The 21417-nt window shown below is 39.2% G+C and overlaps 1 protein-coding gene across 6 annotated transcripts in view; it reads left to right on the plus strand.

Annotated features, from left to right (window-relative positions):
• SYNDIG1 (synapse differentiation inducing 1) overlaps nt 1-21417 on the plus strand; it is a 186349-nt gene that overhangs the window by 56076 nt on the left and 108856 nt on the right. The window contains exon 1 of one of the 6 annotated variants that reach the window (XM_026016375.2): nt 14569-16000. The exons of the other annotated variants lie outside the window; for them this stretch is intronic. The gene's annotated coding sequence lies outside the window, so the exon portion shown is untranslated. Of the gene's footprint in view, nt 1-14568; nt 16001-21417 lie in introns of those variants that run through there. 6 annotated transcript variants of the gene reach the window in all.

Genomic DNA, 21417 nt, shown 5'->3' on the forward strand with positions numbered 1-21417 from the left:
ATTCATAAGGGCCATAAAGCTGTCATATATATGACTCAACATATTCACTGCTTGAATATATCTCTTAACACTATGTTTTCCCTCTTTAAGGCCTAGTCCAGAGAACATTAAGGAATTCACCTATGAAAAGACCAGCTCCTATCTGTTGATAATGCAATGAAATCATCGAAGCAGCCAGGGGACCTGTGGTGAGGGCCATCTCCACCCCATTCTCCTAAAGCCTTTATTTACCCTTCCCGGGTCCAAACACCCCAGTATGAACCAAGCCTGGCCCAGCAGGTTCTCTGGAGCATGTGCCTCATTCCAATTTGTGTTCCTTGACCTTCACTAGGTTTGTGAAAGCCATCACTGACAGGCAGAGAATAACTGAAGAGTAAATGGCCATGGGCATAAACTTGAAATATTAGCATAGGAGCACTTGGTTGAAATGTGACTCATTTTTTGTGTCAGAACTCTGATGAATTAATTTCAGCTACTGATTTTTCATATGTGTTTCTCAGGCTGAGCTCGCCCTCTGTTTGGCATGAAATTTCAGGAAGCAGCCTGAGAGTTTATTATGCTAATTAATTGGAAGATAGACCGTGGATGCCACCTATGAGATTGTGCATTTATTTCTGAATCTTTGTAATAAAGGAATTGTATTTCTATATTAAAGAAGCACTTAGTTATTAGAACACTGCAAGGTGATATCATTTTTAGTTTTTCTGCTTTTAGTTTATTTTAGCATATCTGAGGTTTAGTAAAACCGGCACATGGGAAATAGCAAATCATTCTACCATTTTGTTTTTTGTGGGTTCTTGGAATCTCAAGCTGCATCCTACGTATCTTAGTAGATGATTTTTGATGTGAATGATGAGATGGTCATGTCTTCACATTGAGATTCACTTATGTGAACTTGGGAAGGTAAGAAGCATATTATTCTTGCAATTTCCTTTTTCACCCTTTTCCATGGAATAGATCCTAGCAACAACCATTCCCTATCCCAGTTCTGTGCTGTGTCTTAACTATTGACACAGAGAAATGGCCAAGTGGTTTCTTTGATCCTTTGATAGTTTATATTCCTCATGAAACTCTGATCTATGAGGAACCCTTGGTACATAGTGGATTCCTCTCTCCCTCTCCCCTGTCCCTCTTCCTCTCTTTTTCCTGCACACACAAATACACACACCTACCACCACACAAAACACGGAATATAATTGCTACAGATGACCCCTATTTAGTAACTAACTCATTTTCTAAGTAAATGTTACAGTCTGAGTTTCTCTCTTTTAGCTTATTTTCTCTTTAATATCATATTTCTCCAATTTTAACATGTACATTCCTTTCACATTTTAATATTTCTGAAATTCTGAAATAGAGATGCATCTTACCATCTACAGCTACTGAGACTTTATGAAATATGACAAGGTTTTCCTTGAGCATGCCTTTATGCATATGGGTAAGTCTAAATTAATATTGGCTGTATGAAGCAATAATAAGTTATTACAGGGTTTAATTATATGTATTTAGTATGATTATAACTAACAATATTTTCTATATTATATATAATTTAAAATAAGGATAGTAGTGCTAAATTGGAAGATTGTGATAAGAATTAACATGTTCAAACAAAAAGAATTAACATGTTCAAAGCTTCTTGTATTTTCCAGAAAATGGCAAAAGAGCCAATTTATATTAAATTCAAATAAGTTCAAAGGTGCCATATTTTATTGGCTTTTGAAGAAAGTTTTTTTATTGTGGTAAAATATATGTAACATAAAGTTGACCATTTTAGCCATTTTAAAGTGTACAGTTCAGTGACACATGTGCATTCACATCGTTGTACAACCATCACCACCGACCATCTTTTGAACTTTTTCATCATTGCAAACTGAAATTGTGTCCTCATTAAATAATAACTCCCCATTTCTCCCTTGCTCCATTTCCTGATGACCACCATTCTGTTTTCTGTTCTATAAATTTGATTATTCTGAATGCCTCATGTAAGTGGAATCATATAGTATTTGTTTTGTGTCTGGCTTATTTCACTTAGCATAATGTTTTCAAGGTTCATCCATATTGTAGCATGTGTCTTAGGGTCCTTCCTTTTTCAAGCTAAATAATATTCCACTGTATGGATATCTCTCATTTTGTTTATTCATTTATCTGTTGATAGGAAGTTGGGTAGCTTCCATCATGTGACTCTTATGAATAATATTGCTATGAACAAGGTCTATAAGTATTTCTTTGAGACCCTGCTTTCTGTTATTTGGGGTATATACCCAGAAATAGAATTCCTGGATCTTAAGAAAATTTTATGCCTAATTTTTGAGGACTTGCCAGACTATATTTTCCACAGGATCTGTGCCGTTTTACATTTACATTTATATACCAGCAATACATTTCATTTCTCCATGATGAAATGATTTAAAAAATTATTTGCTTTGTATTTTTGTGTGTGGCTATTTTGGCTAGGATAAGAAAGGCATTTAAAATATGAAGTAGTATGCAAAAAAGAATAATGAAAATTCTAAACCTCTCACCTTGACTCTAACATACTCTTCCATATCCCCAACCTACTTCCCAGAGGCAACTCCTGTTCACCTTTTTCTTTTGACAGTTACTGCCATATCTTGACTGTCGTGTTCATCCAGTTACTTCTTGATCTGTTGACTTTGGATTCTGTCCAATGGGTTTCCTACTTTGACAGGATAGGAAACATTAGTATGTGGTTCACTAACACCACTGCCCATCTCCTCGAACATTTCGGTGTTGTATAATTGTGAGTTCTCCCATAGGTTCTAGTATATGTTTAAGTGAACATCATTAAACTTCCATCTCCTGTCTTCCTACCAGACAGGATGAGGCTGGGGTGGCAGGCTTGTTAACTCTGCCTCCTTTGTTCCTGTTTGCCTTCCCATTAAGGTTGGCTGTGTCCTCACTTTTACATTAGGATGAATGAGTCTAGCTTAGTGGCTATGAGTCAAACCCTAAAATCAGTCTTCTTGGAAATAAATCTGACTCTGCTGCTTACAGGGGGAAGACACTGAGCAAGTTACTTAGCTTCCTGGTGCCTCAGTTTGCACATCAGTGAAATGAAGAGAACAGCAATAAATAACTTCTCAGGGTTATTTTGAAAATTAAACAAGGTAATCTTCATAAAGATGCACAGTGTTTAGCACTTAGGTGTCTGGTCAAAATGATGATGATGATGGTGACTTTGTTGGAACTCGTAACTTTTAAAATATGTTTTTTAGTTATGTAGATTCCAAATCTTAAATTATTAAACAGTTATCATCATGATTCTATGAATACTAGGATTGTAAACCCAAGTCATAGTGATGAAATTATATTTCTTTGATTCTGATTTCTGGTATTATGACCCTCCTGTACCAGAAGAAAAAAGATATTTTTCGTGTCTAGGTCAAGTGGATGTCTTTTGCTTTTGCTTTGTATTTGGATCTATGGAACTCTTCTTTTTTTTTTTTTTTAATTTTTTAAATTTATTTATGATAGTCACACAGAGAGAGAGAGAGAGAGAGAGGCAGAGACATAGGCAGAGGGAGAAGCAGGCTCCATGCACCAGAAGCCCGACGTGGGATTCGATCCCGGGTCTCCAGGATCACGCCCTGGGCCAAAGGCAGGCGCCAAACCACTGCGCCACCCAGGGATCCCCGGATCTATGGAACTCTTAAACAATTTTTCTGAATGTGAGTGTATATGCGTGTGTGTGTGTGTGTATGTGTGTTCTGGAGTTTCTAAATGACTTTCTTTTTTTTTTTTAAGATTTTATTTATTCATGGTAGTCACACACACACAGAGAGAGAGAGAGAGAGAGAGAGGCAGAGACATAGGCAGAGGGAGAAGCAGGCTCCATGCAGGGAGCTCGACGTGGGATTTGATCCCGGGTCTCCAGGATCGCGCCCTGGGCCAAAGGCAGGAGCTAAACCACTGCGCCACCCAGGGATCCCTAAATGACTTTCTTTCAACATTGAGGGAAGAAACTTGCACCTTCTTCCCAGCATAACTGTATCTTCCAGTTTTGCACTTATTTGGTCTTTCCTACTCAGAAGATGGCCTTTGGAAAGTCTGCAGATTTGTCCTAAGTTGGACAGACTGTTGATAGACACCTGCCATACAGAGGTTTCTTTTTATTCGTTTCTGGAGTTATTCACTGTGTATTTTATCCCTGATTTTCCACTTCCTTGGTGTCCACTATGTATTTTTCTCTGGAGTAAATTTGTAAGTTACTTATTTATGGAGAATGTGTGAAATGAATTTTCTGAGTGCTGAAAATATTTGTCGTTGATGTTTTGTTTCCTTTTTTAATTTTGTTCACACTTGGATGATTGTTTGGTTGAGTGCATAACTTAACAGATTTTTCTGACAGCTCACAAGAAATTATTGGGTTGTCTTTCCAGCATGGGTTGTTGTAATGGAAAGTCCAATGTCAGCCTATATGCCTCTATGCCCTCAGCCACTAGCCACCTCCTTGCAGTCTGGGCTGTAGCTGCCTCTTCGGGTTTCCACTGACTTTCCTTCTTCAGCAGTTGGTGCAACTACATCTACTGTGGCTTTTTAAAATTCTTTATTTTGTTAAGTATTTATTACTGTTTACCTTTCTATTAAAATCTTTTATGAACATCTTATTGAGGTCTTTAAGAGAAGGGAGAAAAGTGATGTGTGCTCAGTGCTCCCTTTTGCAAAGAATCACGGCTCCTTTATGGATATGGTTTTGTCCCTCTGGTTAGTTTCATCGGAGGCTTGGTGTTAGAGAAAAAACTTCTGACTTTGTTGATTCTCTGTGTTGTATCTTTGCTTAGTATTTCACTAAGATAGTATTTCACTATCTTTATTACCATCTGTCATATATATTTTTTCCCTTTTATCTAATTTATATATTTGGATATCCATTCCTTTTTAGCCTTTATTTCCCTCATATATTCATTTAAGCCTACGTTTCTCTCTTGTATTGCTTCAGCTGCATCTATTGGTTTTGATATGTATTTTGTTTTAATACGTAGTTTTGTATTATGATTCCAAATAATTTTACATTTTGTTTTGGTTCTTTTTTTGTCCAGTATTAAGAAAGCATTTGTTTTTCAATTGCAAATGGATATGATTTTTATGAAATGTATTGACTTGTATATTAACTGTGTTGCGATTAGAGAAAGTGGTCTATAAGATAGTAATTATTTGAAATTTATTGGCACTTCATGGCCTACTATTTGATCAATTTTTGGAAGGAAGGGAGGAAGGGATGGCTGGACAGAGGAAGGGATGGAAAGAAAGATAAAGAGAAACAGAGAGAGAGAAAAAAAAAGAAAGAAACCAGGTACCTAGAAGAATCTCTAATCTCTAATTGTTAGATCCAGAGTTTTATAGGAGTTCATTTGCTGAAAATTATTACTGCTTGTTTTTTTTAAATATTCCATGTCTTTATTATTTTTGGTCTCTTTATTTCCTAATATAATTGAGAGAGTGTTTTGAAGTCTCTTGTTCTGCTGGTGAAGATATCACATAATTCTGTCAATTTTGTTTTGTTATGTATATACTATGATCCTAATGGATGATGTGCATGGAAGTTGAGAATTCAACCTAATGAACTGAACCTCTTACTATGTAGCAACTATGTAGTAACATTTTCTACTTAATATCTGCTTTGTTTTAGATTCATTGAACTCTGCTGGGTTCCTTATCTTTTGCTTAGGATTTTTTTTGTTGTTCTTGTACATGTATTTTCCATCCTTTTCCTTTCAGTGCTTCAGTGCACTTATGCTTTGGGCATATCTCTTATAAATAACATATTTCTGGATATCATTTTAAATCCAGACTAAAAATTTATTTTAACTGGTGATTTTAATTAGTATTTGCCTAGTGTGAATCTGAATATATTTTACTTGTTGTTACCTTGTTTTTATTCACTTTTGTTGTGCTTTTTGTTTTCACTCTTAGTGATTTTTTTCTCTCTCCTGGTTTGAAATGTACATAACTATTTCAATTCATTTTGCATTTATCCTTGAAATTTATTCTTATATTTGATCTAAGTCGAAACGTGAATATTTTAACATACTTCTGAAACATTTAAAGGACCTTAGAATCACCCATGTGCTGATGGAGATACTATTTTTTTTACATAGTTTAACTATTTATTTATTTATTATTTATTTATTTTTAGTTTAACTTTTTAAATAAACCTCACTATTGGAAGGGGCATATATAGTCATTATTTGTTTGAATTCACAAAGGCATTATTGGTTTATTTGCTCATCAGTCTTTCCATCTTAAACAATGGGCCAGCATTATTTTTCTTCTATCTGCAGTGCATCCTTTAAAATTCCTTTGGCTTAAGTCTATTGGGATTTTTTTAAGTCTATATTTAAATGTCTTATTTCATTTTGTGAAAGATAATTTTATTGTATACTGTTTTGAGCTAACAGGTAATTTCTCTCAATATAGTAAAGATCCTAGTCCATTGTGGCCTGGCTTCTATAATTGCTGGATGTCTGTCATTGCTGTGTAAATTATCTGCCCTTTACTTTTGACTGCATTTAGGATCACCTTTCAATATTGTGTTCATCAGTTTAAAGACAGCATGTCAGTGTGGAGTCTATCAGTAATTTTGTGTTTCTCCTCAGTTCTGAAAATTTCACAGGTGACATTCCTTCAAGTATTACTTCTCTTTTCCCCAAGATTCTTCTTTTTTTTCTGGGACTCCTCATAGATGTAGCTTGAACTTTCTTATTCTAAACTCCATACTCTGAACAACCTATTTATATTATCTAATTCTTTTTGGCTTAATGATGCATTATGGATACAGACATATCTCATTTTATTGCTCTTCATGGATACTGCTTTTTTTTTTTTTTTTTTTTTTTACAAATTGATAGTTTGTGGCAACCCTGTGTAAAGCAAATCTATTGGCACCATTTTTCCAACATCATTTGTTCACTTCATGTCTCTGTGTCACATTTTGCTAATTCTCTTACTATTCCAAACTTTTTCTTTATTACTTCTTCCTTTGAGCCAAAGCCTAATACAGAGCAAGGCCCTAATTCTCTTTAATTCTGTGAAGGCTGAGAAAGATGAGGAAGCTGCAGAAGAAAAGTTTGAAGCTCATAGAGGTTGAGCTCATGAGGTTTAAGGAAAGAAGTTGTCTCCATGACATGACACTGCAAGGTAAAGCAGCAAGTGTTGCTGTAGAAGCTGCAGCAAGTTATCCAGAAGATCTCATGAAGATAATTAAAAATATGGGTACAGGGATCCCTGGGTGGCACAGCGGTGCCTGCCTTTGGCCCAGGGCACGATCCTGGAGACCCGGGATCGAATCCCACATCGGGCTCCCGGTGCATGGAGCCTGCTTCACCCTCTGCCTGTGTCTCTGCCTCTCTGCCTCTCTCTCTCTCTCTGTGTGTGTGTGACTATCATAAATAAAAAAAAATTAAAAAAATATGGGTACACTAATAATATATTTTCAATGTAGATTAAAACAATCTTTTATTGGAAGATGATGCCATCTAGGACTTTCATAGCTAGAGAAGAGAGGTCAATGCCTGGGCTTCAAAGCTTCAAAGCACAGGCTGACCATCTTGTTAGGGCTAATGCAGCTGGTACCTGGTAACTTAAGTTGAAGCCAGTGATCATTTGCCATTCCAAAAATCCTAGGGCCCTTAAGAATTATGCTATGTCTACTCTGCCTGGACTGTCTAAATAAAACAACAAAGCTTGATGACATCGCATCTATTTACAACATGATTTATTTTAAGCATGCCATTGAGACCTACTGTTCAGAAACAAAAATTCATCTCAAAATATTATTGCTCATTGACAATGCACCTAACCACTCAAGACTTATTAAGATGTACAAGACTAATGTTTTCATGCCTGCTAAGACAACATCCTTGGATCAAGGAGTAATTTCAACTTTTAAGTTTTCTAATTTAAGAAATACTTCATTAGGCTCTAGCTGCCATAGATAGTAATCCTTCTGATGTATCTGGACAAAATAAATAGAAAACCTAGAAAGCCTTGACTGCTCTAGGTGCCACTAAGAACATTTGTGATTTATGGAAATATCAACATTATTAGGAGTTGGAAGAAGTTAATTCTAGCCCTCATGGATAACTTTGAGGGTTCTGAGACTTCAGTTGAGGAGGTCACTACGGACATGGTGAAAACAGCAAGAGAGCTAGAATCACAAGTGAAGACTGAAGATGGAGCTGAATTGCTGCCATCTCATAAAACTTGAAGAGATAAGGAGTTGCTTCTTTTGGATGAACAAAGAAAGTTCTGCCTTGGGGTAGAATCTACTGATGAAGAGGCTGTGAAGATTATTGAAATGACAATAAAGGATTTAAAATATTATGTAAACTTAGTTGATAAAGCAGCAGTTAGATTTGAGAGGAGACTCCATTTGTGAAAGAAACTCTTCTGTGGATAAAATGCTATCAAACGGCATCACCTGTTACAGAGAAATCACTCATGAAAGAAAGTGAAATGTGATACATTTCACTGTTGTCTTACTTTAAGAAATTTCCACAACCACCCCAGCCTTTAGTGACCACCACCCTGAGCAGTCAGCAGCCACCAACATCGAGGCAAGACTTTTCACCATCAGGGAGACTTGCTGAGAGCTCAGATGATGGTTATCATTATTTTAGTAATAACATATTTTTAGAGTATATACATTTTTTTTTTGCTTAGAACAATGCTATCACCTAATTAATAGGCTATAATACAGTATAAGTAGAACTTTTGTATGTACTGGGAAACCAAACAATTGACTTGACTCACTTTTTTGCATGTCTGCTTTTCTGTAGTGGTCTGGAACCAAACCCACAATATCTTTGAGATCTGCCTACAGTTTTCATAAATCTACCTTCTAGGTTATATTTTTTTCTCCAGCTATCTCTATTTTGCTCTTTAAATTTTAGTTATTCTTTTATGTTTTTATTTCAACTGAAAATGTTTCTGTTTTTAAAATTCAATCCATTTTCATTTTTCCTATTACTGATAGTCTCTTGTTACTCGCTCACCTTTAAGTATCTCTACCTATTTCTATAAATATTTTATAGATTATTTGTTCTACATTCTTACTATTCCAATACATGAAATCCTTGATTGCTCAAAGCTATGCTTTTCCTACTGATTCTCACTCACAGTGCCATGCAGTCTTTTGTGCATACTGATCTTCAATTGTCAGCTCTTTGCTTGATTTTATTATGTGATTAAATTTGGGGAGTTTTCACCACAGAGGTTTGATTCTATTTCTGTGATAGCCAGGGGCTACTTAACACTATGTCAGAACCTTCAGAATTAGGATTCTAAAAGTCTAGACCTTGGATCAGCAACATCAGAATTACCCAGAACTTCTTAGCAGCGAAAAATTTTGTTACCATTCCACAGTGATTAAGAAACTCTGCTGGTGAAGCCTAGCAACCTTTATGGTTAACAATCGCTCCAGGTGATTCTAAGGCATGCTTGGATTTGAGAACTTCCATTAAAAAATCTTAGCTGAGCATGGGGATTCAGTCTCAACATCTTTGTCTTGTGTCTTTACCAAGACTATATAATTTACTATCCTTGTTACCATTGGCATTTTAAATCAGTGCAATTCTGCCCCTTGTAGTAATGTTTTATGGGATGGTGGTAATCTTGTTTCTTTCTCAACCAGTGGTATCTCAAAGTGTGTTCTAATCCAGGGTTTTATTTTGTAGTAAGGGAGCCCTCAGAGCATCTAGTCAGCTATAATGCTACAAGGAACACTCTGTTCATTGAGGTTTTAATTTGACAAATGTATTTTTTATTTCTAGGGTTCTCAGTCCTTTGTTTCTAAACATATTATGCATGTTTATTTTATAAACTTTATCTGATAGTATCAATAGCTGCAGTCATGGAGATCTAATTTGGTGATATTTTTTCTCTCTCTTGTTAATTGTGGCTTATTTCCTAAATATTTAATTTCAAACTGAGATTTTTTTTAACAGTGTCTATGGACATTTTCTGAGGCCTGTCTTTAACACATTCTTCCAGAAAGGATTTTCATTTGCCTCTACCAAGTAGGGTGCAAAACTTTCTGTCCCAAACACTCCAAACGAAGTGTTCAACTGCATTTTTCAAGGCGCATTTAGAGTGTGAAATCCAAGTGTTACTGCAGGCTTGTGGTTAGAAATTCGCAGAGGTGAAGTCACCCTAGCACCCTCCAGAAATAATGGGTTACCCACAAGAATTTTAGAGACAAGAATAACTTCAAGGCTTTCTGTCTCTCTCACTCACTGGTGGGAAGGAAGACTTCTTGCTTGAGCATGTATCCACATTCACAGTCTTCTCACTGAATTCTTCGACACCACATGTGTAGCCTCTATATCTCCAAACCATAGAGTGGTGTGTGTGTGTTGGGGAAGGGGATGTCACTGCGGTTGATTGTCATGGCAGTGATTTTTGGTGGTGGTAGTGGTAATGGTGGTATGGGAGAGGTTATGGAATTAGTCGACTTTTTCTGTGAAATGCCAGATAAATATTTTAGGGTTTGCAAACCATATGGCCTCTGCACAACTACTCAACTTTGCCTATCTAGTGCAGAATAGCCATAGGCATATATGAACGAATGGATGTGGGTGTGGTTCAGTAAAATTTTACTTGTGGACACTGACATTTTAATTTCTTATGGTTTTCATGTGTCTTGGAATATACTTCTTTTCTTCAACCACTTAAAAACGTAAAAAGCATTCTTAGCCTGTGAACCATACAAACGTGTGTGCTGGATGTGTCCTGTGGGCTACAGTTTGCCAATTCTTGGTGGTAGTATTAGTGTTAAGGATGATGATGATGATGGTGGTGATGGTGGTTATGATGATAGTGGTGGTGATAAAGATGGTGAAGTCTTAGTGAAGGTAAGGAAGGTAGAGGTGGTCATGGCAGTGATGGAGATGATGGTGGTCAAAATGGTGGTGGTGGTGATGGTCGTGATGATGATGATGGTGGTAGTGGTGGTGGTGATGGTAGTGACGGAGATGATGGTGGTGGTGATGGTGGTGGCAGTGATGATGGTGATGGTAGGGGTCATGATTGTAGTGTAGCAATGATGGAGATGATGGTGGTGGTAATGGTGATGGTGATGATGATAATGGTGGTGGTGTTGATTTTTTAGTAATGGAGGTGGTGGTGGTGGTGGTGGTGGTGGTGGTGGTGGTGGTGAAGGCAGTGGTGGTGAAGACAGTGGTAGTGATTGTAGGATGATGACATTACTAAAGGTGATGAGTGTGATAGAACTGGTAGAGGTGGACATGTAGGTGCTATTGGTGAGGAAGCCACCTTCCTTTAACATATTCCTTAAAACTGAGATGGAGACTCACAAAGCTAAAGCAAGTTGGCATAGCTTTTATAGGCAACAAGAACCCTAATATGCAGGTTTTCTCATTTCCAGTATCACAGCATTTCTTCTGCACTTCCCTGATTATTAATGAACCAGATTTAGAATTCCTGCAGACTCTTTCTTGGCGGTACTGTGACAAAGCCTTACTTACTAGTAGACATTTGGATTGGCCTTGTGTACAGGAAGTCCCAGGTCACCAAAAGTGATAAGTTCCATGGTACAGCATTCTGCAATTGTAATGTGCCATTTAAATGTTAAATAACAATAACTGATCTGGCTCTGAATGCTTCATTAACTGTTTCCACTGCCAAATCACAGGCTTTTCTATGTGTTCTGCCAAAGGCAAATTTTAATTGTTTTAATGAGGATTTGCAAGCAGCTCTTTTCTCTCAACACTTGGGCACTGGCAGAAACACATACATCATTTGCTTAGCAGGAGGGAAGTATTTCTGTTTATACAAAAGGTATCTAACAGTGTTGGGGTGTAGGGAAGACCCAGCACCTGGTGCCCTAGTGGTTTCCTTAATTGAGCTGTATGAGAAGGGATTAAAAGTGTTAGAAGCAATCCATGCCTGTCAGACATCCGAAGCATCCTGGCTTAATCTGCTAATTAGTTAATTTTCCACATCAGTTGCATAGTTTGCTCTGTTTCTACTTGGAGATGCTGCTCCTAAAAGTTGTTTTATGTATTAAATGTAACTGTTACTACACAAAATCTTTGGCATATGAGGTTGTTAATCAGCTGCAGAGGTACAGATATTAGATCCTACTTTGTAAAAACACTCCACACTAAGCAAATCCTAAGCTCAACAGTACAGATCTTTAAATCTTCCTGTGGGAGGGGAATGTGGAGGGGGGAGGGGGCAGGAGACAGAATTATTCTAGAATTGTTACAGACTCAGGAAAAAAAAAGTGAGACAGAGTACTTCCATTTGTCCTCTGTGTCCATGCCTTTGTTTGGAAATCACTATACTTACAATATTGGTTCTCAAAACTTACATTTTATTTTTTCTAGTTATTTCCTAAGAGCAAAGCATCAATTAAACATTAGAGACAAGTTTGAGAAAAATGCAACCTGTAATGTATAATCCCAATTTCTCCATGTGTAATTCTACCGTATTCATAATGTATAATTCCTCGTGGAGCATGCTAGGATTCTTTAAAAATGATGTATGTTGTAAGGGGTAGAAGCAGATAGAACATAAAATTGCTCAGATCCTGTTCATAGTGGCGGCTTTGGCTGCAGCATGGGCTGCCTTATTCTGACTTGAAACTCAGATCTACAAAAGCATCTTCTATATTCGAGTGTCTGCATGTTCTATTTCACAGGGAGGAGGCAGGCTCAGTCCGCAGTGTCTTCTCCATCAGCAGGTCACGTGGCCTGCCTGCCAGTGAGGCTTCTCTGGTCCAGCTAATGTTTGAGAGACCCCGCCTCTGCTTCCAAACATCTATGTTGTCTGTCACTCTGTGTTCCCAGCCATATGTGAAATGCCTTTTCCTCACTCCAGAGGTGCAGGCTGAGGGTTTGTTTTGCTTTGTTTTTTTTTTTTTTTTTTTTTTTTTTTTAATGATAGTCATACAGAGAGAGAGAGGCAAAGACATAGGCAGAGGGAGAAGCAGGCTCCAAGCACCGGGAGCCCGACGTGGGACTCGATCCCGAGTCTCCAGGATCGCGCCCTGGGCCAAAGGCAGGCGCCAAACCGCTGCGCCACCCAGGGATCCCCTGTTTTGTTTTTAAGACACTTTCAATCTCATGATATATTTGCTGGAAGAAGAATGTACTCTTTTATCAACCATTCAACAAAAGAGATCAATCATTTGATTGATGGAATATACTTCTTTTCTTCAACCACTTAAAAATGTAAAAGTTAGCTCCCTGTAACACAGGACTCTAGTGGTAACAACCATCCCCCAGTGGAAGTAGTAAACAAAATGCAGTATATCCCTCAAATGGATTATCATTCAGCCATAAAAAGGAGTGAAGTTCTGATACATACAACAACATGAAAAGCATTATGTGAAGTGGAAGAAGGAAGACATAAATACCATATGTTGTATGATTCCATTTATATGAAATTTCCATAATAATCAAATCCATAGAGGCAGAAGGTAGATCAGTGGTTGGCAGGGGCTGTGGGAGGGAGGAATGGGAGTGACTACTTACTGGATATGAAATGATGAAAATGTTCTGGAATTAGGTAACAGTGAGGGTTGCACAATTCTGCGAATATCCTACAACTCTCAGAATTGTGCACTTCAAAAATTAGGTGAGTTTTATAGTGTGTGATATATCTGAATAATGCTGCTATTTTTTTGAATGAATAAAACTACTAGTGATAACAAAAGAGAGCAGCAGAATTGTAATCCTCCTGAAATACTGCATACCTTTCAGATGTGAGAGCAGATGGTGAGGGCCTTCAGTCTGCAGTCTTCCCAGCTTCTCAGGTGATGTGTCACTGTGACTCTAGCTGAGTGAGGAGACCAATACACCTGGGTTCAAATTCCACCCATTCCTCTCCTTCACTGACATATCCTCTCTGGTTGTATTTAGATCATTCACTGTGAGGATTGATGACCTTGTAGAATATGAAGGATACCACCAGAGACATGGTCTCTGAATCCCTGAGGCCATTGGGGGCATTCATCTTCTTTATCTTATTTTATTTTTTACTTTTTAAATTTTGGGGGGGCATTTATCTTCTTGACAAAGAGTTGACGAATCAGTCTTAACCTTGTGTGTGAGAGGCCAGAAAACCTAATTGATTCCCAACTCATGAGAGAATCCATCTTTTAGAGGTCAGGCTTACAATATCCTACCTGAGACTGTTCTCAGTAGCCAGATTGCAAATTTATCAATTAGCAGTGAGGAATCCCTCTCTTGGGGACCAAGAACACGAGGCCTGTGGGAATGATCCCACACACCCCATCCCTGTAATAAGGCGGCTTCTGATTTTTCAAAGAGAATTGACTTTCATAAGTCTATTTTTAATTTTGGTTTTAAAACATGTTCATCCAAACCAGCATGGTACCCTTTGCTCTGGCTGGCCTAGGAGGGCTTCCATCTCTTTAGGTGGCTTCTGTTTGGGTATGTAAAGGCAAATAGGTACCTCTTCTGCAAGTACTGACAAGGAAATGAGCTCAGCCATTCAATAATATCATAGACTTGTGAGCTTGTAGAATACAAAGTGGCTCATTTGGTTCTCTTGTCTCTACAGAAGTGATGGCAGCACCTCAAAGGCTTGTTGGACAATACTCTGATGCCTTAGATTTCTTCCCCAAGAAACAGGCCCCAAGATAAGAATTCAAGAGGACCAGTAGAGGAGAGTGGAAGTGAGACAGGAATGGAAAGTGCCAAAAAATGGTGCATTGCACATCAAGATAACCCCTCGGCTACTGGGCGAACAGGCCTGCTAGGGCCTTGAGAGAGTGTGCAGGACACCTGCCTCAGACTGTCCCACCAAGAGACAAAGATGCTGAGTATTCATCCATCAACTTCCCATCTGTCATCAGTTGACACTGCACCATAGGCTTTAATTCCTCCGACGTGGCCTGTGATAGCCAAAATGGGGTCATCAGCTCTGGAATGATGGGAACCAGGGCATGGGCAGGGGAACCCATGGATTTAGCTCATCTAGTAAATGTGAACTCATCATCATCCCACCAATATTCCCAAATCCATCCTTCACCCATTGTTTCCTACTTTGGCAATAGCCTCTCAGTCCACCAGGGGTCTGGGCCAGAGGGAGAGGTGCTTCATCCCCACATTCCCCACTCCTTTGCCTCATTGTACATATCCAAGGAAGCAGTCAGGCCTGTTGACTCTGCCTCCGACATACTTCCAGAACTGCATACATCTCTCCATTCATGGCCCTTTCTGAGGCCACCAGCCCCTCAGCTGGGATTCCTGCTTCCAGCCAGCTCAGATACACCTCCAGGGCTTCCGTCTCCATCCCACATCTCACTAGCTGCCTAAGGTTGTCAGGATAGGTTCCAGTGCTCCTGCCACCATCCTCACCCTCTTGTCTCTTCCAACCCTTGCTCCATTCAGTTGCACTGCCTTCTGTCCTGCTGGTTCCTTGCCTCCAGCCCCAAAGCATTTGACACCAGGAACACATCTCCCTTTTCTCTCTGCCTTGACCCCCTAACTCCTCCTCACCATTCAGGTCTTAACCTTTAATGACAGCTCCACAGGAGTCTTTTTCTAAATCCTCAGCCTGGGTTACTGCACCCAGTTTCTTGTGTATTCTCTAAAGGCAGGCTTGTCCTTGCCTAGAGCACTGGGTACAGTTTAGTGCTTATTCACAGACAGTCTTTCTCCTGTGCCCACTAAATGCCTGTCAGGTGGATACATGGAAATGCCTGGTACATGCTCACCATATGCTAGGTGCTAAATACATGCTGACCTCCTTCTTCCCTGGTTTTGGGGGAGGGAATTCAAATTCCATTTTGAAGCTTTTCAAGGCCACCTATGCTCAGGATATCATCTGCTCTGGACAGCTGGCTTCCGTCCACCCCACCCCCCAGAGCCTGATTCTCCAACTTCAGACACTGAGAGATCATTGTTGCTTCGGATGGCAAGTGTTTGCTGGTCCAGCTTAGAAAGCCTTCAGCATCCAGACTCATAGGAAAACAGTGCTTCTATTATCTGTAGGCATCATTTATCTTTAATTAAAATAGGGATGGGATGGGGTGGGATGGGAATCATTACCTGCTTGGGAGAAGGATTCATGTAGTTTGCTGGTTTATTGCTGACTTATGTGCAAAAACTTTCTAGAGGAGAACAGAATGCTTGCTCTCTGTGCCAAGGGAAGTTCTAGGAAAATATGTGATGAAAATTGAACCCTCATCACCAAATGTGTGGAAATATGCTTTCCCCCATACGATATAGAATTTCTGGCTGCAATAACTTCTTAAGTGAAAAGATTATATAAAAATCAAGAAAAGCCATAGCATTCAATAACTGAGTGTAAGACAGATGAGTTCTTAAAATACCCACCTCTTAGGTTAGCTGCTCTATAGGTAATTTCTCTCAATGGATAAAGAAGAACATTTTGTTTCCATCAGTGAAGTTCTTGTCACATGTATTTGAGGGCTCTGTTGCAGCCTCCTTTGACAAAACATCATTAGTTATTTGTCAAGCCCTTGTGGACCGGATGGATGGTCCCGGACTCATCTTCAGGATTGCAAGGATGGTGGGACTGTGAATCTCTGACCTGGAAGAGCTCACAGAACAGCTGAGGCAAGGCTCTGTCCAAGGTGAATCACAGGGTGGGCATTGTGGGCGATCTCACAGAGGTCTGACCTGGACAATGACCCGTTGGGGAGGTGATGTGTGGCAAAGACCACTTGTGGAGTTAGCAGGAATCCAGGGAGAGGAGAGCAGGGACTGGAGGGGGTGACAGGCCCAGTGAGCTTAATACCTGCAGAGGCCAGGTCAGAGCATAAATCTGCCTTCAGGAAAGTGAGACATGGGACATCAGGCCTCACAGTCTACTCTGAAGCCTGGTGTATGGACAGTAGATCCACATGAGCCTCCCAGAAGAGGAGCCATCATCACAGGTCTCAGTGCAATCCCAACCCTCACACCAACAGTGGGGAAGGACTTAGTGAGCAATAGTATTTGTCAACACAGAGAGCACCATTCACAATGTGTGTACAAAGATGAGCCAATATAAACACATTTTGGAGATTTTTCATAAACATCCCCACTCACAGTGTCTTTTGAAAAATTAGAAGTGGTAGCATAGAAACACACGTTGGCAGGGACAGAGACAGCAGGTATCAGGAGCCTGCAGCTGTCCTGAGACAGACAGCATTTCCTGCCTGGCCTGGGAGACCTTGGTCTGGCCACCAGCTGAGGACAGTTTTCTAGGCAGCCTGCATCTGAGGGGTATCTCTGAGGTCTGACCACAGAACTAGTGACTGCAGGCAGCAGAGGGAGGAGTAAACAGTTGAGAGTGTCTTCTAAACTTGGAGGGATGAGCTCTGTGGAGAGTGATTTTGAAAGTCGGTTTATTGGCAACAGAATCAAACATAAAGCAAACAGACAAAAAACAGCAACAAAATGGTCCAGGGGGATCAAGAACTCTACCCTGAGCAGTGCTCCCAATTTTTGTGCCCCACCTCTCTTCCTCATTATTACCCATTTTGGCTGTTCTTTCTTCCTAGGTGGCTCCTCTATCTGGGAGGGTATTCACAACTATTTTTCCATGAATTATTCAGAAACAGTTTTGGGCAAATCCTTGTCTTTTTGACCTGAGTAGCAATAGGAGTTGGGACCAGCTTTGTTGCCTTCACCGGCTCACTCGGTGAGCCCCAGTCTGCATCCAGACAAGTGAATGAGTTGCAGTCAGTACTCAGCTTGTGATCCTCAGAGACCTCCCTTAGCAAAAAAGGCTGCTGGCTGCCCTGTCTGTTGGGAGTGGGGGCGACCCAGAGATCCAGCTCAGTGCTCCTGGGTCATGGGGGCTGTGCAGTGAGCACTGTGCCCCTGGCCCTGGAGCTCTCCCAGGACTTCAGGGAGACAGCCCCAGGACACACAGCCACCTCAGTGTAGAAACCCTGTATGTTATTTGCAAACCTAGCTGAACAGAGTCTTTTGAAAAGTGGAAAACCACCCACAACTGGGAGAATGGTCATACACACCTGTGTTGTGCAGACACCCCCAAGCAGGAACTCTTCAGTTAAATAGGAAGGACACACGGAGCACTTGGGTGGCTCAGTCAGTTAAGCATCTGCCTTCAAGTCAGTTCATGATCTCAGGTCTTGGGATTGAGCCCTGCCTTGGGCTCTCTGCTCAGTGGGGAGTCTGTTTCTCTCTCTCCCTCTGTGCTTTTTTTCTCTCTCTCTCAAATAAATAAATAAAATCTTCAAAGAAAATAGGAAGGACTCACTATGAGAAGTGAATGCTTTCGGCAAGGTCTCTGGGCCCCTCCGGGAGGCCTCATCATCTGCTCTGACAGCAGCAGCACAGGAGCTGGGGGTTAAGAATCCTCAGGCCACTGATATCACTACTCCTATTGCCTCTTTATGATCAGTTTGTCAAGGGGATGAAATAACGCAAAACCCAGGAATCATAATCAGTGATATCCAGATTCATGCCACCCTGAGGGTTTCTGCAAGACATTGGCCCCTCCCCATTGCCCTGAGGCCTGCTGAACATGCGTAGAGTGAGTGCGCTGTGCATCAGAGCCAGACCACCAGTGTTGGTGCCCTTTATCCTGTACCCATCCTCCATGCTGTCCACAGACCCAGCTGCCTCCCTATTTATCACATTCCATTCAAGGGCCTTTCTTACACAATGCCCATTGCCAAAGTGAAGTTTATCTGTATATTGACATTCAAAATCCTCATAATAAAGCCCCTCATCCACCTTCAACTTAATCTCCTGGTTCTCCTCTGCCAGAATTGCTCCAAAGCTACCTGCATGCGTCCTGCCCCTTTGCCTGGCCTCATGCTCTTCCCTCTGGCTACATCTTTCTTATACATCTTCACCTGTTGGTTTCTTAAAGACTCTTTATTATGGAAAACTTTAAACCTATGTGAAAGTAGAAAGAAGTGGAAAATGGACCCCATGTACCCATCAACCAACTTCTCTCATGATCAGCCCATGGCCAATCTTGTTTTCTCTGTACGCTGCTCACTCCTCCTCCCAAAACAGATGGCTTTTAAACAAGTCCCAAACATCACATCATTTATTAAGTCTGAAAATATTTCAATATGAACCTCTACAAGTAGATAGCTCTTTTTTTTTAGGTAGCTTTTTATTTTTATTTTTTTTTTTTAGGTAGCTTTTTAAAATCCTCATCATATGCTTTCAAAAATTAACAATGCCTAAAAAAAATTACAAGAACTCCTTAGTGTCATCAAATATCTAGCCAGTGCTCTCATTCCTTCAATGTCTGATATAGAAATGTATATGAATATTTGTATAAATATTGAGAGACCTTTATGTACAAATATGTTTGTGTGTATACATATTTACATATAAAAACATGTCAGTTCATTTGTTTAGATCCAAATAAGATTAATATATACAATTAGTTGCTATGTCTTCTAAGTCTCTTTAATTTATAGAATATCCACTGCACTCTCTCTCTGTTTCTTAATTCTTAACATTTTCTGATCATTCTTCCTGTAGAGCTGTCCACATTCTAGATTTTACTGATTGCATACAACAATGATGTCATTTGACATGTTCCCCTGTCCTCTGAATTTCCTATAATTGGTAGTTAGATATAGTGATTTGATTAAAATAAGGCTGTGCTTTGTTTCATTTTGCTTTGTTTGGCAAGAAGACTTTTGTGGGTGTTGACACAAAATGAACAAACCTTTTTAAAAATTTTAAAGAGAGAGTTAAGGAGTTTTATTGAAACCCAAGTGAGGACAGCTGCCTGGGATACATAATCTTCCCAAAGAAAAGAGTGCACCAAGGAAGGAACATTTGGCGCAGGACTGTATATATTTGTTTGTTTATATAGATATGTATGAAGAGTTACAAGCTATCATGATGAAGGACATTCCAGAAAATTATATGTTTTTATTATGTGCATGGATGTAGGATTCTAATCTTACGGAACCAGGAAAGATTTTTTGTTTGTTTGTTTTTCTTATTTCTGTGTTTGAAATACTCCTTTTTGGTTATTTTTTTAAATGATGCATATGTACAATGTGTGCTCAGGACAGAAACAGAGACCATGCTTTGAGGTTTTGCCAAGTCATTTTGACTTTGGTAACTTGGAGGTCAGTGACTAGGTGTAAAATCCTCAATTCACGTTTTAGTGCCTTGAGTATCTTCAGGACCTCACTCTACTTGCTTCTGTGTTAAGCATTTTTATTGACAAGTCTAATGATAATCTGGTTTTCATATTCTTTTTAGGATTCAGGTTGTTTTGTTTTGTTTTAATTCCTGAATAACCAAAGGTGCTTTTATATTTGTTTGTTTTCCTTTAAAGTTTAGTAGATTTACTATAATTTATATTGGATTTGGTCATTTGGGTCAATTTTCCCAGGTACTTGGTGTACCCTTTCAACATTAATTACAGGAAAATTTTCTTAAATCATAGTTTTAGTACTTACTCTTACACATTGCTTATTTTCTTCTCTAAAGTGTCCTTTTATTTACATGTCCTGGTTTCTTTTTCTTTAGTCTATATTTGTTACTTTCTTTCAGAATGTTTTCAGCACTTCAAATGCAAACAGTGAAATGCAAATCTTTAGTTTTATGGTTTGATTCACTTTGGAATCTCTGCTCCCCCAAGATACAGAGTGTATGTATTACCTAAGTACTTTTCCCTTGACCTCTCCATGGCAGAGCCCTTCCCACCCTGAGCCAAACAAGATTTCCTTTGCCTTGACAATACTTTGTTTGCTCTTGAATTTCATTTAAATTGACATATTCATGCATTTTTAATTTAACACGCGCTTATATTTTACATGTTACGTTTCTCTTGAGGTGTGACCCACTGTGTCCCTTCTGATTTAGCCTTAATTTTTGAAATTTCTTTCTTTCTAATTCTTTCCCAAGTTCCTTTTGTATCTCTTTCTATTCTCAAATTACATTGCTTCTGATTTTTCCCCAGTTCTGATATATGTTGTTCTCTCATAGAATCTATCCTTTTCTCAGTTGCTTTTAGCTTATTTTGAAATATCAGATTCCAGTTTAACATTGGCATGACTTTCTGGTATGCTCATTACATCATGTGCCATCCTTAATGTCCCTCACCAGTTACCCCACCCCTCATTCACCTCTCCTCCAGCAACTCTCAGTTTGTTTCCTAGAGTTCAGCATCTCTTATGGTTTGCCTTCTTCTCAAATTTCATCTTATTTTATTTTTCCTTCCTTTCCCCTATTTTCTTTCCCCTGTTTTGTTTCTTAAATTTCACATATGAGTGAAATCATGTGGTATTTGTCTTTCTCTAACTGATTTATTTCACTTAGCATAATACCCTCTAGTCTTAACCACATTATTTTAAATGGCAAGATTTCGTTTGTTTTGAGGCTGAATAATATTCCATTGTAATACATACCACATCTTCTTTATCCATCTATTGATGGACATCTG

The sequence above is a fragment of the Vulpes vulpes genome, chromosome 11, assembly GCF_048418805.1.
Source record: "Vulpes vulpes isolate BD-2025 chromosome 11, VulVul3, whole genome shotgun sequence".
NCBI classification, from domain to species: domain Eukaryota; kingdom Metazoa; phylum Chordata; class Mammalia; order Carnivora; family Canidae; genus Vulpes; species Vulpes vulpes.